At 40.9% G+C, this 25,521-nt stretch overlaps 1 pseudogene across 1 annotated transcript in view; it reads left to right on the top strand.

Annotated features, from left to right (window-relative positions):
• The first annotated feature begins 3,251 nt into the window (after positions 1 to 3,251).
• LOC114671292 (large ribosomal subunit protein uL23 pseudogene) overlaps positions 3,252 to 25,521 on the top strand; it is a 34,473-nt pseudogene continuing 12,203 nt past the window's right edge. The window contains exon 1 of the transcript XR_013401925.1: positions 3,252 to 4,559. The product of XR_013401925.1 is annotated as a large ribosomal subunit protein uL23 pseudogene (transcript). The remainder of the gene's footprint in view (positions 4,560 to 25,521) is intronic.

The following is a 25,521-nucleotide window of genomic DNA, read 5'->3' as shown; positions in this document are numbered from 1 at the left end:
ACTTCATGCTCCTCACCATCCTGTCTCACTACTTTTCCTGTGACTGCTGACTGCTGGCTCTGAAGGGGGTGAGAGGACCACTGCCCTGGCAGTGGGGAGGGGATGCTCCTCTCAGCACAAGAAGTGCCAGGAAGGCAGCCATCACATGCCGGAACCTTGGCCACACCAACCACATCTGGGGAACTGCATGTGACTAGGGCCTAGCCCATTAGGAATGCTGCTGTTCTGGGAACATCTCCCCGGCATCCTCATTTTGTTTTCCCATTGGCTAGTCCAGCTTAACTTAACCCTTAGATGATTCTAGATCTCCCTAGAAAATACCTAGGTGAAAGTTATCCAGGCAAATTCTCTTTTCCTCCTTTAAACCCCTAAAGGCTATATTGTGTGAGTTTGTGTGTGTGTGTGTGTGTGTGTGTGTGTGTGTGTTACAGAAAGACCTAATCTGCAAAAGCACAGCTTGGCCTTCAGGAAATAGATGGGAAAAGGGCTGCTTTATGATTTCCTGGTGCCTCCAAAGCACACACAAAGAGGATATAAGTTAGTACTTTCTCTAATAATTCCATCTGTAACATTGAGCATTTGAAAGTTTTAATAATACATTTAAATACCATGCCCATACAAGTGCATCATCAAAGGTAGCATTAATGAAACAGTTAAATGTCTCAACTTAACCTGTCTTCTTGTAAGCCTTGAAATAAATTTCTCTCATTATCTCTATGTATATGTTTACCATTTGTGCAAATATACCACTGAATAGAGATTGTAGACAATTTTTATTTTGACAACAGTCCACTCATGTAAAATTACACACAAAAATAGTACAGTAACCCAGGTGCATTGCCAGATCCAAGTAAATGTGAGCCAAGGCCCATTTGTTCATGCATGTGTTTTATGATTTTGTCTGTTTCCTTTGTGACTTACATGTTTATAATATGGGATGTGAGAAGAGTTAGCTCTTTGTAGTTATTTAGCTTTAAGACATAGAAAAGTGTTCTAGAATCTTTAAAAAGTAATTGCAAGAATTTTTTGAAAGCTTCTTGAAATTACAAGTCAAGATTTGTTAAAAATTATTATTCTTTGAAACTACATTTCTGTATACATCAAGATTTATCAATAACATATAAAATAAATCAATAGCAACAAAATAAAATGGGAAAGGATGGTAATGGCCACCTCATATTGCTTATTTCTTTCTTTTTTTTTTTTTTTTGAGACGGAGTCTCGCTCTGTCGCCCAGGCTGAAGTGCAGTGGCCCCATCTCTGCTCACGGCAAGCTCCACCTCCCGGGTTCACCCCATTCTCCTACCTCAGCCTCCCGAGTAGCTGGGACTACAGGCGCCCGCCACCTCGTCCGGCTAGTTTTTTTGTACTTTTTTAGTAGAGACGGGGTTTCACCGTGTTAGCCAGGATGGTCTCGAGCTCCTGACCTCATGATCCGCCCGTCTCGGCCTCCCAAAGTGCTGGGATTACAGGCTTGAGCCACCGCGCCTGGCCTTGCTTATTTCTTTTATAATAACTAAGTCATATAAATTGAGGTCACAAAAATATTTATATTAATAAAATTATAATTTATCATTGGTAATGTTTGAGTTTTTCTTGTACATTTTTATGTAGCAAGAAAAACAGTTTTTACTGTTAAAAATGGTTTTTAAAAAATCAGAGCAAGCCTAAGCCCCTTCATTTTATAAATACAATAACCTGAGGCTCATCAGTGCTGGTGACTCACACAGGCACACACTCAGCATTGCTGGATGTCAGCTCAGGATCCAGAATGCATTTGAACAATTCGTGCTAAATTAATAAATGCACTTTAAAATAGGCCCATATTAATCCCAAAATAACTAAACCTGTGGAATTTGTAAAATAAGATGTTTATGAATGAGGACATGGCATTTTGACTTAGTTCTGATTCCCCCCTTTCTGAAAGCAGAACCTACAGTCTATTTTCCCATTGCTAGATTTCAGAGGAGAGCCTGGTGTCACTTACAGCAGACATTGCAGATGCCTCAGCATTTCAGATGAAGACGGTAAAGACCTTCTTTGTTTCAAAAAAACCTTTTTTTCCAGGGGAGAAAACACAGGTTGGATCTAAACTCAATCCTCCTATTGAAATATTTTAATGACACTGAAAGAGGTTGTTGCATTTGGCAGGTGCAAGTGGAGCCGTGCGGTCCTGCACTGAAGCCCTGCAGTCCTGACTTCTGAGTGGAGCTAGAGGAGAATTATATTAATGTGTTTGCACTACTTGCTCAATTGTAAAGCATAACAAATATATTTAAGGCATGTTTTTAAAATGAGAATAAAATAGTTTAACAATGTTTACACACCTATTTTAGTTATTACATTCTCTAATCTATTTTTATCCTCACAACCATGGAAGCACTCCACCATCTCCATTTCAGAAAGTAGACAGTAACTGAACAACACTATCTTCTTTTAAAAAACATTTATTTCATTATGAAAGTTTATGGTTTATGTAATTAATACCTTTTTGTGGTCTGCATTCAATGGGTGTGGGCATTTGCACACTGTCGTGGGTCCACCGTTGTGAAATCGCACACAGTGGTCTCACTGCCCTAAACAGCCAAGGCTCTCTGCCCATCCATCCTTTCCTCTCCCCAACCCCTGTCAACCACTGATCATTTTGCTATCTATGTAATTTTCCCTTTTCCAAAATGTCACATAATGCCCACAGCAATGAATGCGAGTTTCTTTTGCTCCACATCCTCACCAGCATTTGGCGTTTTTGGTCTTGTGGATTTTGGCCATTCTAATAGGTGTGTAGTGGTATCTTACTGTTGTCTTAATTGGCAATTCCTAATAACACATTATACAGAGCATCTTTTCATATGCTTAATTTCCATCTGCATATCTGTTCAGCTTTTGCCCATTTTTAATTGAGTTGTTTGTTTTCTTATTGAGTTTTAAGGGTTCTTTGCATATTTCAGATATGAATCCTTAGATATATTTTGCAAATATTTTCTCACAGTCTCTGATTTGTCTTTTTATTCTCTTAACAGTATCTTTCACAAAACTAAAGTTTTTTTATGTTAAAAGTCAACTTCCCAATATTTTTCTTCGTGGATAATGCTTTTGGTGTTGTATCGAAAAGAATCTCCAAATCCAAAGTTATCTAGAGTTTTTCCTTATGTTATCTTCTAGGAGTTTGAAAATTTTGCATTTCATATATTGATCTAATATCTACTTTGCATTAACTTTTGTAAAAGGTGTAAGGTCTGTTTATAGATTCTTTTTTTTTTTTTTTTTTTTTTTTGCACATGGATGTCCATTTGTTCCAGCACCATTTGTTAAAAAGACTCTCCTCTCTCCATTGAATTGCCTTTGCTCCTTTGTCAGAGATCAGCTGGCTGTATTTCAGTCTGTTTCTGGGCTCTCTGTTTTGTTTCACTGATGTATGTGTATATGTCTTCTGTTTTGCCTTCAGTTAAAAAATATGTAATTGCTCCCTCAATTTACTTATGAATTCTCATTTGTAAACAGAAAAGCATAAATTAATGCCGGAGTATATTTTAGAGTAGATGTTGCCTTGAATACAATGAGCAGAATGAGTTATAATTTTAAAGTGAATATAAAAATTTGACCATAGTGGTAACAGATTTGCAAACTAGTGATATCAATGACAGAGTCCATTGCAATATTGCTTCATCCTTTGGCTCAGCTCTGCTTCACACCAGGTAACTACCAATCCCTTTTGTGATTCGTTCAAGGATTTCTGTGGGGTGGAAAGTAGAAATATGATATCAGTGGAGGGAGAGAAGGCAGTTTCCCAGACTGGGAGCAGTCAGATCTCCAGTGGGTCCCAACACTGCTCTGTGGCAATACCTAGAGGGTGATGGAAACAGAGACAGGGTGCAAATGAGGTGGGTGCTGGCCCTAGGGTTCCCAGTGTTTCCTGGTTCCCATGGTCTATAAGACGTCCGAAATGAGACCTTCCGGGCTTTGGGGGGCCCCTGTGGAATTGGAAAATGAGGAAGTGAGCAGTGACAATCTAGACTGATTATTAGAGGTACGTCTCTCATTTTTCAGCAACCAAGGAGCCTTTGATTAGTAGTGAAATTGTGGCACCCCAACAATGGTGGAGTGGAATGTCCTGCCACTCTGGAGGGGTGATGGCTCAGGGTCAATACTGAACTAATTAGAAAAAAAAATGCACTCCAGGAATATCAAGTCCAAAACGAAGCTCTTCAAACTATCTGGGAAGAGAAAACAACATGACAAGGAAAGGTATATTTGTCTGATCCCAGGAATCAATATAAACATCCATGATAACCCCACCTATTTTTTACATATATGATTTGGATGAAACAAGAGAAAGAGACTGATTGTTGCTGAGTCCCTGCTGCAGTCCTGACACAGCTGGAGATGCCCTGCTCCCCTGCTCCCCTGCTTCCCCGCTCTCCTGCTCTCCTGCTCTCCTGATCTCTTTATTTTGTTGATGCTCATGAGGATCCTGATGTCTGAGGAAGAAGGTTCCTGTCCAGCTCTGCCCCTGGTGTGTCACGTGCCGGCCTTGTCAACGCACACGAGAACCTGACAGGGTGAGTGTTACAACCCCAATCATAGAAAAGGAAACGTCTCTAAAGTCTTTAACATCTTGCCTGAGTTCGGACACTTAGCAGAGGCCTGAGTTTAGATGCAGCCCCGTCTTGCTCTTTGACAGCCTCAGCACCACGTGCCCTGGGTGACCCACGCAGTGAGTCACTGACAACCCTCGTGGTTGGCTCATGGCACAGCGTGGAGCGAAATGGCCCACTGACCTTTCCAGACACTTGGATAATTCGTGATATAGTTTATGCGGTCACTCCCAGTGAGTTCTATTGTTCAGTTTAATAGAACACCTAATTCTGTGTTTATTATGAATAAAGGGAGATTTCTTGTGTTTTTTAAGAATATGAAGCATATCTATTTTGTATACAAGTTGGAAGTTCCAATACTATAGGAAGCATAAGTGCAGGTTATAATGATGGGTCTTCTATAAGACTGAATTCACATCAAACTGAATCAGTAACTCCGGCTGTATGAACAGGGTGAGACATTAAACATTTAATGAAAAGAATTCCTTTCTTAGGTCACAGCAAGGACTAAATATGTTTAATTATCATGCCCGCTAAGAAGATTTATTGTGATATTTGCAGTTAATCACTCAGTTCCAAGGGTATTTATTAATTGTCGCTCTGGGCATAACAACAATTGGAAGCAGTATGTTCACATGAAAAAAAACTTACCTGAGGCTCTAAGTCACAACTTTCCATGACCAGCACACATTTCTGATTTGAAATACATATCTAAAGCTTCAAATGCATAAATAGATATCCCAATCTAGAACTAAGTTAATAGTTGCTTAGAATTAATTGTTTAAATTATCCTGGGAATCAGAAAGATATGTCTACACGAAAAAATAAAGGTTATATTAGAATTAATAAACTTTAGAAGACCATTTTTATCTTAATATATAAGCATACTACCTAGGCACACTGTTTAAATACATCTGCAACCTACTATTTTTAGATTTAGGTAAATCATTAATCCTTAAATTTGGAAGATTCCAGTGTTAGAGCTCTAGACTATGAAACTTGGATGTTTTTCTAAAATTTTTGAGTTTTTATCCAGAAATATATATTTTCCTGGCACTGAGAACTGCAAGAAATTTCACTTGGAGTCTCCAAATAGTCAGCCATGTGTGATATCAACATCAGTGTAATAGATACTATCACAAACATCCTGTGACTTTTATTTTATTTTTTTTATACTTTAAGTTCTGGGATACATGAGCAGAACGTGCAGGTTTGTTACACAGGTATACACGTGCCATGGTGGTTTGCTGCACCTGTCAACCCGTCATTTATGTTAGGTATTTCTCCTAATGCCATCCTTCCCCTAGGCCCCGACCCTGCAACAGGCCCACGTGTGTGATATTCCCCTCCCTGTGTCCATGTGTTCTCATTGTTCAACTCCCACTTATGAGTGAGAACATGCGGTGTTTGCTTTTCTGTTCCTGTGTTAGTTTGCCAAGAATGATGGTTTCCAGCTTCATCATGTCCCTGCAAAGGACGTGAACTCATCCTTTTTTATGACTGCATAGTATTCCATGATGTATATGTGCCACATTTTCTTTATTCAGTCTATCATTGATGGGCATTTGGGTTGGTTCCCAGTCTTTGCTATTGTGAATAGTGCTGCAGTAAACATACGTGTGCATGTGTCTTTATAGTAGAATGATTTATAATCCTTTGGGTATATACCCAGTAATGGGATTGCTGGATCAAATGGTATTTCTGGTTCTAGATCCTTGAGGAATTGCCACACTGTCTTCCACAGTGGTTGAAGTAATTTACACTCTGACCAACAGTGTAAAAGCGTTCCTATTTCTCCACATGCTCTCCAGCATCTGTTGTTTCCTGACTTTTTAATGATCGCCATTCTAACTAGCATGAGTAGGTATCTCATTGTGGTTTTGATTTGCATTTCTCTAATGACCAGTAATGATGAGCTTTTGTTCATATGTTTGTTGGCCACATAAATGTCTTCTTTTGAGAAGTGTCTGTTCATATCCTTCACCCACTTCTTGATGTATTTTTTTTCTCCTTGTAAATTTGTTTAAGTTCCTTGTAGATTCTGGATATTAGCCCTTTGTCCGATGGATAGATTGCAAACATTTTCTCCCATTCTGTAGGTTGCCTGTTCACTCTGATGAGAGTTTCTTTTGCTGTACAGACGCTCCTCAGTTTAATTAGATCCCATTTCTAAATTTTGGCTTTTGTTGTCGTTGCTTTTGGCGTTTTAGTCATGAAGTCTTTGGCCATGCCTATGTCCTGAATGATATTGCCTAGGTTTTCTTCTGGGGTTTTTATGGTTTTAGGTCTTATGTTTAAGTCTTTAATCCATCTTGAGTTAATTTTTGTATAAGGTATAAGGAAGGGGTCTAGTTTCAGTTTTCTGCATATGGCTAGCCAGTTTTCCCAACACCATTTATTAAATAGGAAATCCTTTCCCCATTGCTTGTTTTTGTCAGGGTAGTCAGACATCCTAAACTTTAAAATTTAAGAATTTACATTTTTTTAAAGTAACTGACAACTGACAATCATTTGAAAATCCATAACTTAAAAAAATAATAATTCCTCCTACGTTTTCAACCAAGAGAAGTGAAAATCTGTTGACACAAAGGCCTGAATATAAGTATTCATAACAACTTTCTTCTTAATAGCCAAATATTTTTAAAATAGCCTACCACTGAAGAATAGATAAGCTGTAATATATTCCTACAATGGTTACTGCCCAACATAAGAATGACATACACTGGAAACCACATGGACATATCTCAAAGGCATTAGAATACATGAAAGAAACTAGGTATAAGAGAATATTCTATATGATTCCATTTATATCAAATACTTCTTTTTTGAGATAACATCTCACTCTATCACCAAGGCTGGAGTGCTGTGATGTGATCACAGATCACCACAGCCTTGACCTCCCAGGCTCAGGTGATTCTTCAGCCTCCTGAGTATCTGGGACCAAAGGGGTTGGGACCAAAGGGGTGTGCCACCACACCTGGCTAATTTGTGTGTGTGTGTATTTTTTTTTTTTTTTTAGAGATGGGGTTTTTCCATGTTGCCCAGGCTGGTCTCAAGTTCCTGGGCTCAAGTGATCCTCGCTTCTTAATCTAGTGCTAGGATTACAGACTTGAGTCATTGCACGTGGCCTGTATCATATTCTAAGACAGACAAAACTAGAGTAAAAGAAGGCAACTGCCGGGAGCTGTGGTGTGGGGCAGGGGTCACTGACTACAGCAGCTTGCAAGGGAATTTTGGGGGTAATGAAATGTATTTTAATGGTAGTGTTGTGTACATGACAATATGTATATTTGTCAAAACGCATTGATTTGTACACTTAAAATTACTAAATTTTATTATATGTAAATTAAACTCAATTAGATAATAAAAAATAAACTTTTGATCCTGAAAAAATACCTACATACATACAAACTACCTCTGAAACAAACTACTTTTTCAGAATTTCTAATTTAAATATTCAGAAATATGAATGATGATGATGAATTTTAACAAGGCTTACATAATTCAGTTCTATTTTGGATCACGTCTGAGAGGCATATTAGCTGCTGGACTTATTTGGATTTCCTTACCTCCTTTGCATATGAAAAAATAAGAGGTTGAGACAGAAACAAGGTATGTAATTTATGTACAATGAAACTTTCTACTGCCCAGGAGATGAGGCTTTCTATTTTCCAATGAATTGTGCCTGGCAGCACAATTCACTGCTTCACAATTGATCGTTCTTTTTACCCTCAGAGCATCCTTGAAATGATTGACTCAACCATGAGAGAAACACTGTAAATATTCTCAGATGCAAACTCACAGTACCAGCGTCACAGAACACCTGCAGCTGCAAGTAACTAAAAATCCAGCTCAATTTGACTTTAAATACAAGGGAATTTATTGACTTAGGTGGGTAGTTCAGAAGCAGGCCAGGCTTCAGCGTGAATCTGAGCACAGAAGCTCATGGATGCTACCAGGACTCAGTCTCTTCCCAATTTTCTGCTCTGCCTTCAGTGAAGTCAGAATCATTCTGCGTGTGGCAAAATCTCCAGGAACAATTTCTAAGGTTGCTTTCTTCACCAAAGAGGGAGCATGAACAAGCACATTCTTGTTCCTAACAACCTAGCACAACTTGTATTTGACTCTAATTGGAACAACTCAGACCCTTGCCCATCCCCAAGTCCATTGGGGGACCAAGGGAGTGTGTGTGGCACCTGGCATGAGCCTCAGTTATGCACCCACTTTGGAACCAATAACTGTGACACAGGGTGAGACAGTGCTGGTTAAGTCAACCAGGACCCACCGCATGTTTCAAACCACGTGACTGAATAATTCAGGGCGCTGTTAGGAAGGAGAAAGGGGGATGCTTCTTAAATAGCACCCAACACTCAACTACAATTTAATTTGACAGGAACCCGGAGGCCCTGCCATAGAAATCTCTCACAGTTGCTTGGAATGAGAGCACTCAATACAAAAATCCTATGGCAGCAACCTTATGGCCTTAAGGGCACCACGCATTTGGTGTGGAGGGTGGGGCAAGGAGGGTAGGGAAGGGCTCAGGGTCTTCTGAAGATGAAGCCAAAGAACAGATGGCACTGACTTAGCAGAGTGGAAAATGTTTAACCCCAAGAGATGCCTACAGAGGCAGCTAAGCCACACCACAGACTCCTAGAAGGGCTTGTGTTAGGGTTCCCAAGTGTCTAGGTAAGCAGAGGAGATGCTGAGGCAGACACAGAGGGTCGGTTCAAAGCACATTGGGAAGACTGTGATCCCAAGACCCCTCAGTCCACACTGGTAGTCAAATGCTCCTCCCTGACATTGGGAAAAGAAACAATTTATTTTCTTCAGATATTGAAACAGAACTTTTCTAACCTCCAGGACACTGGATAATGCTGCTTATGCAAAGACAGTATTTAGTGAAAGCCAATTTACTGAGCAGGGAGATCTTCAGACTCTTTCTCCCTCTTGGCTCCCAGAATGCTGGGGTCAGCTTGCAGTCTTAGGAGATTGGCGACCTCTTTTTGGAGAGGATCTGCAGATACCAACATTTTCAGGGTTTCCTCAGGTCCAGGAGTGCCAGGCTCCTGTGGACTCTTCCTTTGGGGAAGCAAAAGAAGGCTCCATCTGTGTACACAGAATGCATTAATTGTATTTTCTTATTTTCTGTTTTCTTGACGCTCTAGCATCTGGTGTTTACTGGGAAAAGATTGTCTTTCCCAGGGCCAGCCAATTAAACTACCAATTCAGAACCCATACTCCTAACCACCTACTTTATCTGGCTCTGATACTGTAGGAGACAATACCGCCCTTCCTTAATCACCACAGGGTGAGGTACTAGGCAACTAGAAATGGCCCCTATGCCCCAGAGCCTGATGAAGGTATTCACGCTGGACAGCCTAAGCCTACCTGCCCTGCCTGCCCTTGCTGTCCCACAGAGACCACAGCAGAGGATCCTGCCCATGTCTTTCCCTCTCCTGTCTCTGCTTGGGGCGTCCCTGTGCCTCCTATTTCTAGGGATCTGTGAGTATGAATGGGACAGTCACTTCCATGTCTGCAGGTCTTAACATCCCTGATTGAAACAAAATCTGAGTACATTTTAAAACATAAGGCTTCCAATGGAATTTTTAAAACCCTTATATGGAGAATTTTAAACATATATGTAAATAAACATGAATATAACAAACCCCTGTATATCTATAACCCTTCAGAACAACAAGAAACACATGGGCAATTCTGTTCTGTCTATATTCCCAAATAAAATTCATACATTGTGATTAGCTGATGTGTTTTTAAGTCTATATAATTTATACATTTCCCTTGTATCTCCTGTATATCATTTTCTTGTAATTTGTTGAAGAAGCTGCGTTGATTTTCCTGATTCATCTTCAGAGTTTAAAATAGAATTTCGCAAAAAGGAAAAAATAAAAGCAGACGGAAAGAATAAAAATGTCAGAAAAGAAATCAATGGGATTTAAATGGTACAGCTGCTTTGGAAAACAATCTGGCAGTTCCTCAAAAAGTAAGACATAGAATTACTCTTTCATCCATCAATTCTATTCAAGTCTTCATACTGAAGAGAATTAAAAACATGTCCACACAAAAACTTGTAGAGCAGCATTATCCATAATAGCCAAAAAGTAGAAACAACCCAAACGTCCACCAACTGATGAGCGAATAAATAACATGAAGTATTTCCACACAATGGAATATTAGCCTCAAAAAGGAATGATTGCCAGAGGCTGGAGGAGGAAAAAATGGAAAATGTAGTTTCTCTCTTGGGTGCTGAAAATATGTTAGAATTAAATAGTGGTGAAGTCTGTGCTACTTCCAGAAAGTGCTAAATTGAACACTTTACATGAGTAAAATGTAGTATGTGAATTATATCTCAACTTAAAAATCAAGAACATTTTCCAGAAATAAAGTTTATGATTTTCAGATTTAAAAGATCTATTGAGTTCCCCTCAAAATGAATTTCAAAGTTCTTCTACACTAAGCACATTATTGTGAAATTTGATAACATCAGAGATAAAGATCTGAAACTTCCAGAGAGGTGAAAGAAAAAGATCACCTGCAAAGAGTCAAGAACGAAAATAGCACTGAAGTTTTTCACTGAAATTCTAGATATAATAAGAAAATGAAATTTGGCCTTCACATTCTGAGAGAAATATATATATTTTAAACCCAACTAAACCGTCAACCCAGTGTGAGAATAGTGCACAGACATTTTGGGACATGCACAGCATCAAAGCTTTACCTTAGGTCAGGAAGCTACAGTAAAGTGGCAACCTAAGAAATGGGAGAAAGGAATTCTAGGAACAGATGATCCATGCAGGAGAGAGGAGCAGCATTGCTGAGAGCCAGGGGTGAAGCAATTCAAGCTGGAGACACTGAGACAAACACAGGAGCGCCTGGCATTCTCTGAGAGGCAGTGCAGTGGTTCTGCACTGTGTGCAGAACTAAATGTGGCATTTACCTCTTATTGGTTACAATGTGCCTTCCCAGGCCTGCCAGCAGAGATTCTAAATCCTAATGCAAATGATATGGCAACACTTGTGATTATAGACATGAGTGTTTGAATTACAGATCCAGATCCAAACCCAAATCCTCTCAGTAATTAACTGTATGCTGTCATTTAATTACTCAATCTCTCCAGCATGCCACTTCCTCAGATCAATTCGTATGGGAATATAAATTCATAGGAGTGTTATAAAGGGTAGTTTGTACAATGAGCTCGTGACTATGAAATGCTTAACATGGCATCCAAAAAGTCCTCAATAAGTGGTGCAACAATACCTTTTTATTACAGGAAATACACCCAAATTAGAAAACAGCGTTCATGGAGGATTAAGAGAAGTAACTACAGTCGGGTGAGCAGAGGGAGCCAGCGTGGGGAGGGCCTTTCCTAGGTGAGGCATCCACCACATTTGAAAGTGGGATGCAGGGCCAGAGCTGAACATCAACCAGGACGGGCAGGAATGAAGTAAACAGCTCATACCTATTCCTTCATGGGTCAGTTCCTTTCATTTTCACTTTTGACTCTGATGCAAAATTAGAACTGTTCTCTGCTCAAATGTCACTATTCTTAATAAAGTAAATAAGTAGGATCCAAAAACTTCAATTGCGTAAAATACATGCTCTTGTTATTGCAAGGCAAATGGGAAATATTTTGCAGTTGGTCATCGCCATCACAATAACACAAATTCTAAAACTTACACTGTTTACAACAGAACCACACCCTCAAATAATCAAAAAATGGTCCCTCCCTAACCTCTCTCCCCAGCAAGAGAAGGTCTTTGGCCGCCCCAACCTGAGCAGGAGAGGAGGAGATTGGGAGCCCACAGTTGCAGTGGCAAGAAGCCTGAGGGTGATGGCTTTGACCAAATAACAGGGAATTGGGTTGACTTGTTTGAATCATTTTCCAAAAACTGATTTATAAAACAGATCAGACTCATTGAAGGAGCTGGGGAATGGGAGCCCACCCCTCAGTCTCCAGCCTCCCCAAACTGTGTGTTTCTCCAGAGTAACCTTGAGCCTCTCCCAGCATGGATTAAAACCCATGGCTCTTCCAGATCTAAAATCTGAGGCTCTACAATTTAAGTCATAGTTAGGCACTTCCATACCTGTGATGGTAACATGCTTACATACTCAGTCTATCATTGTTTAATATTGAATGAAAGACACACATTTTGTTTACTTCTTATGCAGCAGGTTGGCTGTGTTCACCTGTGTTGTCTCAGGGTCAGCTCTTTTTTTTTTTTTTTTTTTTTTTTTTTTTTTTTTTTTTTGAGATGGAGTCTCGCCTGTGGCCCAGGCTGGAGTGCAGTGGCGCAATCTCCGCTCACTGCAAGCTCCGCCTCCCCGGGTCATACCATTCTCCCGCCTCAGCCTCCCGAGTAGCTGGGACTACAGGCGTCCGCCACCACGCCTGGCTAATTTTTTGTATTTTTAGTAGAGACAGGGTTTCACCGTTCACAGGATGGTCTCAATGTCCTGACCTTGTGATCCGCCTGCCTCAGCCTCCCAAAGTGCTGGGATTACAGGCAAGAGCCACCACGTCTGGCCAGGTCAGCTCTTTATTTCCAAGAATCCTGTCCCATTTCCTGGAGCCTATTGACTGGGGAAAAGATGTGTCAAAAGTTAAAAGTATGTTGAGCAAAGCCTTAGAAACACAGCTTTTCTGACAAAAGCAATGGGGATAAGACTCCCTCTTCAATTAATGATGCTGGGATAACTGGCTAGCCATGTGCTGAAGATTGAGGCTGGACCCCTTTCTTACACCATACACAAAAATCAACTCAGGATGGATTAAAGACTTAAGTGGAAAACCCAAAAATATAAAAACCCTGGAAGACAACCTAGGCAATACCATCCTGGACATAAGAACAGGCAAAGATTTCATGACAACGACACCAAAAGCAATCGCAAGGAAAGCAAAAATTGACAAGTGGGATCTAATTAAACTAAAGAGCTTCTGTACAGCAAAAGAAACTACCAACAAAGTAAACAGGCAACTTACAGAATAGGAGAAAATATTTACAAACTATGCATCTGACAAAGGTCTAATACAGCATCTATAAGGAACTTAAACAAATTTATAAGAGAAAAACAACTCCAATAAAAAGTGGGCCAAGGACATGAAGAGGCACTTCTTAAAAGAAGACAAACATGTGGGCCAGGTGTGGTGGATCAAGAGGCTGGGCCCCCACCAGCTCTAAGGTACACAATCTCAAAGTAATCCCAGCACTTTGGGAGGCCAAGGTGGACAGATCAAGAGGACAGGAGATCGAGACCATCCTGGCTAACACGGTGAAACCCCGTCTCTACTAAAAATATCAAAAATTAGCTGGGCATGGTGGCAGGCACCTGTAGTCCCAGGTACTTGGGAGGCTGAGGCAGGAGAATGGCATGAACCCAGGAGATAGAGCTTGTAGGGAGCCAACATCCTGCCTCAGCTTTCCGAGTAACTGAGACTACAGGTGTCCGCCACCACACCAGGCTAATTTTTTATATTTTTAGTAGAAACGGTTTCACCATGTTAGCCAGGATGGTCTCGATCTCCTGACCTCATGTTCTGCCCACCTCGGCCTCCCAAAGTGCTGGGATTCCAGGCGTGAGCCACTGCGCCCAGCTGGAAAATCTTTTCTTCTAAGGTGAGATGCAGCCCCCACTGGAGAGGAAAACACCAGATAGTTTTAAAAAGGAAAACCATGGTAAACTGAGGAGCTTCTTGACAGGAGACACAGCAGAATCCACCCAACTGGGGTGAATCTCTGCAGTTCCCCAACAGGACAGTGAGCAGGATCCCCAAGTCACTGGTCCCTGCAGCGTGCGAGCAGCATGAGCCATCTGTGGTCACATTGTCTCCTCTAGCAGCAGCCTCCAACCAGAAATCCATCTCGGGGTCTTTCCTCACAGGAACCTGATGCCAGAGCTGTGAACTGAAAGGATTTGGACACAGGTATTTTGTGGAACTGAGCATTTTCCAGGTCTTACTGGAGGTCATTCTGTGTGAACTTGATGAAGCTCTTTCTCATGGGCTTTTTTTCTAAGTGTGGGAGAGCATGGCCTGCATGACTGCTGGCTTCCAGCACGTAGTGTGCAAACCCAAGCCAGGGTGTGTAATTCACTGTAGCCCTTGACAAAATAGCAGGGGATAAAAGTCATTTCTTAATCTTCTGTTTATTACTCTCAGCCAATTAACTTCTATCTATAGTAGAAGATATTTTACCATTTTTTTTCAAAATGGAGAAATACCATGCTCTTTAAAAATTCTTTTACAGGCACAGACTTCTCAATTTCATTACTTTAAAATCACTAAAAGATAGAAAAAAGTGAAATTTACGTATCAAAGACATTTTCTTTTGGCAAAATATTCTATTTTGTGTTTTTGTGTTTGTGAATTTTCCATGCATGTGTCCATATGCATAAGGAGTTTATTCATTCAATTAAGTTAAAACATTAGATAACATGGTACATTCAAAAAGTAGTGAGGACACATTTTGTTTCTGTCCCTTTAACTGAGAAAACTGGCTGATGCCTCCTGTGTGCGAGCACTGTGTAGCTGACGCAGATATGGAAAGCGAGGTTTTCTTACTTGCTGCCGCTGGCCTGGGCACCGGAAGTTGACTCCAGGAGGGCAGGGTGTCTGTTTTTATTACCACTCAGCAGTGTCACACAAATACACACAGGTGTGTCTGTCCTATAGTGGATGCTGGCAGGCACTGTTCTTATTACCACTCAGCAAGTGTCACACAAATACACACGCGTGTGCCTGCCCTCTAGTGGATGCTGGCAGGCACTGTTCTTATTACCACTCGGCAAGTGCCGCACAAATACACACGGGTGTGTCTGCCCTCTAGTGGATGCTGGCAGGCACTGTTGTTATTACCACTTGGCAAGCACCGCACAAATACACAGGGGTGTGTCTCCCCTCCAGTGGATGCTGGCAGGCACTGTTCTTATTACCACTTGGCAAGCACCGCACAAATACACAGGGGTGTGTCTCCCCTCCAGTGGATGCTGGCAGGCACTCTTCTTATTACCACTTGGCAAGCTCCGCACAAATACATGCGGGTGTCTCTGCCCTGTAGTGGATGCTGGCAGGCGCTGTTCTTATTACCACTCAGCCTGTGCCACACAAATACACCCGAGTGTCTCTGCCCTCTAGTGGATGCTGGCAGGCACTGTTCTTACCACTCAGCATGTGCCACACAAATACACAGGGGTGTGTCTGCCCTCTGGTGGATGCCGGCAGGCACTGTTATTACCATTCAGCAAGTGCCACACAAATACAAACGGGTGTGTCTGCCCTCTAGTGGATGCTGGCAGGCACTGTTATTACCACTCGGCAAGTGCCACACAAATACACGCGGGTGTGTCTGCCCTGTAGTGGATGCTGGCAGGCACTGTTATTGCCACTCAGCAAGCACCACACAAATACACGCTGGTGTCTCTGTCCCCTAGTGGATGCTGGCAGGCACTGTTCTTATTACCACTCAGCATGTGCCGCACAAATACACGGGGGTGTCTCTGTCCCCTAGTGGATCCTGGCCGGCACTGTTCTTATTACCACTCAGCCAGTGCCACACAAATACACACGGGTGTGTCTGCCCTCTAGTGGATCCTGGCCGGCACTGGGAGCAAATGTGACTATAAACAAAATTAAAGGTTTTAAAAATATCCATTATCTCCAGAAGGGATTTAATTCTAACAGGAGGCTTTTTTTGTTTTCTTTTTCAAATGGGCTGATGTGTAAAAATAATACAGGACTGGAGATGATGGAAAAAAGCACACTGCGTTTGCCTTTCAGCATCTATGATGACTGAATCCTTCCTCAGCGCTGCCACAGGGAGCACATTCACACTTGTGTCACACAAATACCAGGGTTAGGTCAAAAAACCAAGTGTTACCTGGAGGAAGCCACAAAGGCTATGAGACTAAGCCTTCACCTAGAAGACACTTGACAGTTCAGAAGCTGAGATCCTGCAAGGTGTCTCGGAGAACTCAGCTGTGACCCTGCACTGTATGGAAGGGTGGGCAGTGGGGCCCAGGCAGGTGAAGAGAATTGTCTACTGTTGAGCATCATCAGCCTAAAACCCACGTACAATGCTGTTGCTGCAAAACCACCAACTGTTGAAGACACAAACCACAGAAACAGAACCCCTTTATGGTCTCACTGTGCACCTGGTGACTTTTCAGAAGATGAAGATTAAACATATTAATCAGAAATTCAAAGTATCACAAGAAACACTAGGAGATTTTCTAACCTCTGCTACCATGACTTTTTTTTTTGCAAGATTCTTGAATTATTGTAAATAAGCTCACATAGGCCAAAGTGCTCCCCTGAACTCATCCAGAAAGAGGCAAGCTACTAATCCCCATGTCTGACACATCTGTGTTTTCTTAGGATAATACAAAAATTAAAGATAAGGGAGAGAGAGAGGGACAGAAAGAGACAGAGAGAATTGGAGCTAAGAGAAAACACTTTCATGTTTTGACCCCCAAAATTCCCATTGAACATTCCTGTTGCCAGTGGGTGAAATCCAAGGCCCTGGCTCCAGGATCCTGCTCTTTCCTATGTTGATTCCTGTTCAAATTTGGCATAGAAAAAATATGGAACTTGTTACGCTTCTCTGGACAAGTCATTATGCTTTTGGCTCATAGGCTCCACTTCCCCAGACACTCCTTTGTCCTAAACTTCAAGTAATTCAGCTTCACCCTTCAGAGAACAGCTCAGCTGTCACTTCTTCTAAGGACCCTCCCTAGCTGCCTCTCCAACAGAAGGGCCCCCACCTTGTTCTTTGCACCTCTGTCCCTCGAAGTGCTGCTGTTGTCTGTGGAGGGTGGGACCCCAGGGACTAGAGCCCCTCTCATTCTGGAGACACTCAGCACTCAGTAAGTGTGTGCTGAGCGGATACAAGTGCAGCAAGCTTGCATAGTCTTACAATGTGTACTCTCTTGTCTGGAATAGAGCCCCATTTTCATTCTTTGTAAAATGAGTAAGTGGGGCTGGGTGACCCATACTCTCTTTTCAACTCAGAAGTCCACTATGAGCCTGACATCAAATAGCTTCCCAGCCAGCACCAGACCAGGACCGAGGTTATTCAATGTGCCTGTGTCCCCCACAGCATGGGGAAAGCATGGAGAAATGGGACCAGCTCTGCTGCCTGCTGCCCAGTACCAGCCAGCAACTCCAGGCTCACAAAGCCAAGGCACCTGCAGGAGATCTTGGTTATTTAGTAGCTGTGATTGGGCTGGGAGGGGAGTGTGTTCGCTTCTAATTTTCCAGTGACTAGCACGAGACAGTTTGAAATGTGATTTTTTCTCTTGGCTCCACCCCCCCAAAAAATAAAAGGCTTTTTTACCTTCTCATCCTTGGAGCCATTGGCATTAGCTATGGGCCTGATAGTTTAAGAAAACTTTATTCTCCAAAGTAACATTTTGATAAATAGTGTAATTCTTTATTACAGCAAAACCATTGCTTCAGTGGGCAAAACTCTAGAGGATAGGAAAAGACACTCTTGAAAAAAGGTGGTGATGCCCTGAAATTCAGCAAACTGCAGGGGCACGTGTTGTTCTACCCCAGGTCAGAGTGTGTCAGTCATCACTCAATGCCACTCACAGACCACCAACTTCAGAATATCTAGGTGTAAAGGTCTGTACAATAGTCGTAACATAATAATGTGAACAATTTTACGTTATTAATAATTATTATTTATATTATACAATTACACAATGTAAACACTATTAAAACATGTTTGTCTTCAAAGAATGGCCTTAGTTTCTGTGGGCAGTGTCTCCTCATGGAAAGGTAGTGCATTCCTGCTAAATCACGGACAAAACGGGCCCCCAGGAGCTCCAGGCTGCAGCAGCAGCTTCTCATCTATGTCCTTCACTGCATGATGTTGTTGTTGACTTTGAAAGCTCCTTTTCGTCTAGTTTTATCAACAGAGCTGGTATTTCATGAGGATCTACTACATGCCAGGTTCCAGAAAGCTAAGTGCTTTTTGTTTGTTATTATTCACTAAATACAAATAACAACTCTCTTCTCATTATTCACACAACACAATTTAGCGGAGGGAGATGGAGCGACTTTCCCAGGGTCACACAGCTACTAAGAGCAGAGTTGTGTTTAGATTCATGTCTGAATACTGAACACAGAAATGAACCAGAGGAAAAATCATACGTTTCAAAAGGCTATTCAAGCCATTTGTTCTTAATTTAAGGAAAATATTTCTGCTAATTTTAAACTCCAAATACTTATGAATGGCAGAGATCTACAGATTTGATTCTGATGTAAGAGACGATGCTCCCCGGCTGGTTACTGATACTATCCCACAACCCTGAGCATACTGGACAAATGTCTAAGCCTGGTGGTTAGTGGGGACAATGCTGGTGGAGTCTGAAGTTGTCATGCAGTGACTCATGAAAGCTTAGGCAGATTTGGTGATATATGACACAGATATGCAAAGAAATGCAGTAGCTGACAGACACGGGATGGCTCTGGGAGATGCAGAAGGAGCATGGCACCCAAAATAGAGCCAAACGGGTATCCTTAAGGAAGGAGCAAAGGGGCTGAAGAAGGGATTTGTCATGAGAGATGGGACAGGAAGTTCTCTAGAGGCAGAGGGACAGCATGAGAATGTCAGGAAGGGACGAGACATTCTCGCACATCTGAGAAGCTGAGAATCCATCAGCATGGCCACGAGGAAAATAAGGAGAAGCAGAAATAATAGATGAGGCTGGATAGAGAAGCAGAGTTCAAGCTGGGTCTATCGTGGTAAAGAGTTGTGATTCTATCCAGAAGGCAATAGGTAGCTTTCTAAACAAAGATCTTTTAAAACAAGAGTCAGAAAATATTTTCTGCAAAGGGCTAAATGTTAAACATTTTAAGTTTTCCAAGCCATATGGTCTCTCTGTTAATGATTTAGCTCTTCCATTGTACCATGAAAACAGCCAGAGATGTCATATAGCACGTGTATGTGGCTGTGTCCCAGTACAACTTTACTTACAAATGCAGACTGCGTCAGACATGGCCCATGCATGGTAGTTTGCCACACCCTGTTTTAGAAAGCTCAGGTTTGTGATATGATGGAGAATGCCTATGAGAGCTCTTGTTTTAAATGGTAGAGTGAACATACACTGCAATTCTATCCTGCTTGACCCAAGCTTTTGATAGTGAAAGGTAGAAAAGATAGATAGCAAATAGATAGATGATAGGCAGGTAGATAGATGATAGATAAAGAAAATACATAGCTGTTCCAGAAAACAGAAAGGGATAACTTCATGAACCAAAAAGAAAGTAATATACTTTAGAAAGGAAACAGGCTAGAAAACCCACAGTTGCAAAGCAAATAAAATTTCCAATTGCCTCTTTGAGTCCCTTCCTGGAAGTAGTCACAGCTGACTTCCTTCTCTGTTTTTTGTTTTTTTGTTGTTTGCTTTTTTGTGGGGTTTTTGTTGTTGTTTGCTTTTTTTTTTTTTTTTTAAAAATCCCTTTCCCTGCTTTTTTGTCACAGCAGCCTTTGTCACTTCAAACACTGCAAGTGTTCTTTTAAAAAAATTATATCAACCTTTCAATTAAAATGCAACATGTCTGCAACCTGGTATCTAGAGAGGTGAGATGGACAAAGGAGCCCTTGTTACTGCACGTTTTCTTGCCCCAGCCTTCACCTTGCACATAGCAAGAGACAATGCACAAAGCCACTTCCTTATTGACTGAAATTCTGATCCTTTTATGACCGGCCTTTCCATCTTTCACCTTGCCGTCTCCCATGCTGTGAATGATTGTATTGGACATTTTTGCTTTAATCTCAGTTACAGGGGAACACAGGTAGCTCTAATATAACTGTGACCCAGATGCTTCTGTTTCTAGCATGTATTTATTTTGTAGCAAACATTTACATCCATCATTTTTCACTGTCTTTTGAAAATAATTAGGCAATATCTCATCTGAGGTAGAATGTTTCTAGTGGTTGTGTTCTGAGGGAAAAAAACCTAATCTGTTCTCTATCCACTGCATTCCAGGAACAGTAAGAGGACCTTTTGCTTGAATAATTTTTATCCACACTACAGAGTGGGTAATGAGCAGATTATGTAAAAACAATTCCGCTTCACTTCAGTAACAGCCTCCTCAACTCATTTCTTCTCAACAAACTTATTTTTCCACCAGAAGAATCCCAGGCTTCTTAGAGAACCCAGTGACTTTTTGCACCTTAAATCGGTGAAATCATCGTGTTTTCTTCTGTCGTATCCATAGTTCAAACAAAGATGAGGCAAAGCCAGACTCATTCCTGAAGGAACCCAAGAAATTCCTCCTTTCTCTCTCTGGAATGAAATGAATTCTCTAGACCATCAGTTCTAACCTTCAAAAACCAAACCTGTTATTGAGATCTCCTTCAAATACTACTGTAGACCCCAGTGTTTATTCATTAAATTTTTTGAATATTTGTTTTATTTTGAATCAATTTATTTGTAAGTTTAGTATTTGTATTAGTATAAGGGAGAAATGTTTAAATCTGTCTATGTCATATGTGCCTCTGGCTTATTGCCCAATTAATTTTAGCCTCAGGCTAAACTTTGGTTTCTGTCTTTAATTTTTGTCAGAACAAATATAAGTGATCTCAAAACATCTGCTTTTATTGTAGGGACTCATGCTGCCATCTCCATTCCTCTCTCTTTTCTTGCAATCTGGGTGGAAATTCTTTAATGTGAACATTTCAACCACCTTCACTCTCCCATGTCCGCTATCAGCACATTCAAACTTATCTGGCCAAGGCTGTCACCTTAGGCCAGGGATTTTTTAGGAATCTATTTTGCTGTGATACGGCTGGCACCCCTTTGACTAATTTTATCACCCCAGGGTTCTTTTCATTTTAGGAGGCCAAGAGGGCAGAAAAAGAAGTAGGCGAGCAATTAAACCCTCTGAGTCAGGAGCGTCTCCCCTTGTGTTAAGCAACGTTGTAGAATATCGTATTTAGTAAGCACCTAGCAGATGAGCCACGTGACTGCTGAGCACACATGCCTGCTTGCTGCTGTGAGCTCAGACACCATCATCATTAGTCTTTTCCACCTCTGGAGGGAATTATAAGGGCCACTTAATAACCTGTAAATCATAGAGAGTTAAAGGTGTTTCCCCAAAATGCTGATGACAGAATGAAAGGTGAGGAGTGTTAGCCACAGGTCAAAAGTGCAGGAAAGTCTGTCAGTGTGGGTTGTTGAAGAAATGTAGGTCTTTTTTCTTTTGGAAGTCTCACTAGAATAGGGTCAAGGACTCTGCCGATTCTAGGATGAAAAATTGGGATATTAGACACCCTCAGATATTTATCCCATGTCTTCATTTAGGGCTTTTAATTAGTTTGTTCGACCATCACAATCTCAAATGCTAAGCAGGGCATTTGAATCTCTCCACAGTCCAAATCAGCACCGTCTTTTAAAGTTGAATTTCTCATTATTCTCACCTGATATACCTTATTTATCCCACACCCATCCAATAACATATCGTGCTCACTGTTATCTTGAGACAACACTTGAATTTTACTCAAACTGGAGTGCTCTTCACATGTCTTGTCCAGATCCAGTTTGGACTCATTCTTCAGCCCTGCATCAGCCAATGGGGGCTAGGTTAAACTGTGGTGACAGACAACCTCCAAATTTCAGTGGCTCAAAAATCTTCTTCCTCATTTATATACATCTCATCATGGGTCAGGTGAGAGGTAGCTCTGTGCTGTATCATCCTAACACAGGAATCCAGACGGAAGGAGGGACCATCAATAAGATCCCCATTGCTATAGAAAAGAGAAAAAAGCATGTGGAATAGAACTCTGTTTCTTGGAAATCTCTCCTGAAAAAGTCACATGTTATTTTTTTCTCACCTCCATTGGCAAAGAAAAAAAAACCAGTCACGTGGCCATGTGAAAATTTAAGTAGGTGGGATGGAACAGTCAGAATGCATTCATAAAAAGTGAACTGAAAATATTTGGAGAACAGCACCAATGACTATCATGAATGCCAACATGCATCCCAAAAAACCCAGTGCTGTCACTCTCTAAACCTTTTATGTCTTGCAAAGTATTAGAACTTATCTGAAGCCATGCCACTCAGAAGGACTACAAAATACATAATGACATTTCCTTTAGGATGTCCTTAGAGAATTCAAGGAAAAGAAGTTAAATAATTTAAAAGTGCGTATGGGTACAGCTATTTACCACTAGAAGGTAAGACTAGAGATAGATCGTAAACATAGTAACAGGGATTATGCTCAGAGTCAGGGCCAGAAGTATGGTTTGAGGTGGGGTCATGGTCAGGGTCAAGATCAAAGTTAGGGTCAAAGTAAGGATCAGAATTAGGGACCAGGGTAGGGATCAGGGTTTAGGTTCAGGGTCGAAGTCTTGGACAGGGTTAGGGTTAGGATTAGAACCAGAGCTTTGTTCTCCTCGGGACCCACCCGAGAGTGGGTCACCATGGCTTTGGAGCACCTAGTAGCGTGTCCACTTTGAAGACCAGAGTTTTGTTGTCCTTAAGACTGACCTAGGGAGATGTGGCTGCAGGCCATTGAGGAAGGTGAGGCAAAAGCTTCCTGTCTGCTCCCCATGTGCTGAGGAGGGAGCTCTGCTATGGGCTTTACTTTCACATGTTACATTCTACAAGTCTTGTTTTAGAAAAGCCTCCCTGCCTTGAGGCTTTGGCTGCTCGTCGCTGCTCATCATCACAGCGTGCCATAACATATGGTAAGATTTAAGTTTGTTTCTGGGGAGAGATCTTGGTACAGAGAAAGGAGCAATGCTTAGAGCCACCATCAGGACAGTTGGGATGAAAGCTGGGGATGGGCAGAGGCTGGAGGAAACATGTGCACACTGCTGTAAACACTTTTATTCATGTTTTAATTACTAATTTTTCTTACAGTGTTAAAGTAGTAAAAAATAGTATTGAAAAATTGAAAAGTAGCCATACTATGTACATTGGTTCAGTCCAGAAAATTGAGAAGGCCAGACAGGGGCCTTCCAGGTCATATGTAGGTAAGAGACAAATGGTTTCATCTTTTTGCGTTGCTGATTACTCTCTTCAAATGAGACAATCAGATATGCATTTCTCTCGGTGAGCAGATGGGTGAGTTTGCATAGAATGGGAGGCAGATTTGCCCTCAGCAGTTCCCAGCTTGACTTTTCCCTTTAGTTTAGTGATTTTGGGTCCCCAAGATTGATTTTCCTTTCACAAGGTCTAACATGTTTTCCTATGAGCATTAATTATTCATTGTGTATTTTATTACACAAATAAGGCACAGATTTTTAAAAAATCATCAACTTTGTGGCTAGCTATATAGACATAATTACACGGAAGCTCAATTAAATTTGCAAACATTCCAGAGTTTGGGTTTCCAATAATTTTTTGTGATTCTTTAAAAGGTAAAAGTATTTTTTCCCGTAAAGCATAGCAGCATCTAAAATCACCTGTAGAATGTCCTGCCATTTTTGTTTCTCTAGTTTCCTCATTTTCTACAAAGCCTCACTGAGGAAATTGACTTTGAATATCCTTTTACACTCTTCTGTTTTAGAAAACATTGTGGTAAAACATTGAATCATCATGGTCATAAGTTCTCTCCACATACTTTCTTTCTTTGAATATTTTTTCCCAGTGGCTAATATTTGATTCTGTTGTATTATGGCTAAAAGGTAGGCATGGGCATGAAATAAAGACAAGAAGTCTTTGGAATAAGTGATCCCATCACAATGAATCAATTTTCCATTGGAACATATTTTTACAAAGTCACTGTTTTGAAAATATTTAGCCATGAATTGAAACAGAGTCTGTAAGGTTATTTTTTTTTTTCCTGGTCTAAGGCAAACAACATTTTAGAGAATGAACCCAGGACACAACCACAGCACAAGAAAAAAATATGATAATTAAGTTTACACGTATGTGTGACTACTCTAACAGAAAACACGTAAAGAGCATTTGTTTTGATTTATATATCAATCTGCACTGTTTAATTTTTTGTGTCATAAATGTTCTTATTTAAAAAAAACAGGACTAGTTAACAGTGTCAATTACTAGTAATTCGTGGTATAAATAATTAAACAAGGAAGTGTTCAAAAAATATAACTGTTTTCAATAACGTTTTATTTTACATCATTTTTTTTACTTACTCAGAAATTGCCCCCCCAAAAATGCAGAGATTTCCCATGTAGCTGCAACCTAGTTTCATCTCTTATTAACATCTTCTATCAGTGTGTCTCACATGGCTTATTAATATCTTACATAATTTGTCATAGTTAATGAACCAATACTGATAGACTATTATTAACTAAAGTTCATATTTCATTTGGATGCCCTTGGTTCTGTCTTACTCTGACCCAGGATCCCATCCAGGATCCCGCATGACATGTAGTCATCACGTCCCTGTGGGCTCTTCCTGGCTGTGACAGTGTGTCAGGCTTTCCATGTCATGATGACCTTGATAGTACTGAGGAGGATTGGTCAGGAATTTTGTAGAATGTCCCCCATTGTCACTGCATATTCTCAAGGTGAACTGTCACCTTTGATGTTCACTTGGATCATTTGGAAGAGCTACTGTTTGTCAGGTTTCTCCACTGTGAAGTTATTTTTCCTCCTTGCCCATACTGCATGTGTTCTTTTGGAGCAAGTCACTGTGCGAAGCCCACATTTACGGAGTGAGGAGTTGGCTCCACATTATTGATGGCTGAGTGTCTACGTCAATTACTTGGAATCTTTTTGCAAAGGAGATTTCTATGCAACTTATTCACCTGTGTATACAAATACAGACACCTAGATAATTACTTTCAGCTTTAGTTATTATTCAACACTACAATTCATTCCTGTGTTGGCCATCAGTAGCTGTTTTTATTGGCTATTATTTTTCTTTGATATATTTTAATTTTTTTTAGTACTTACTTACTTTCTGATACTTCAAGATTATCCCGACTCC

The sequence above is a fragment of the Macaca mulatta genome, chromosome 12 (assembly GCF_049350105.2).
Source record: "Macaca mulatta isolate MMU2019108-1 chromosome 12, T2T-MMU8v2.0, whole genome shotgun sequence".
Taxonomy (NCBI): Eukaryota; Metazoa; Chordata; class Mammalia; order Primates; family Cercopithecidae; genus Macaca; species Macaca mulatta.
Note: the sequence above shows the minus strand (reverse complement) of the source record. Positions and strands in the feature narration are given on the sequence as shown.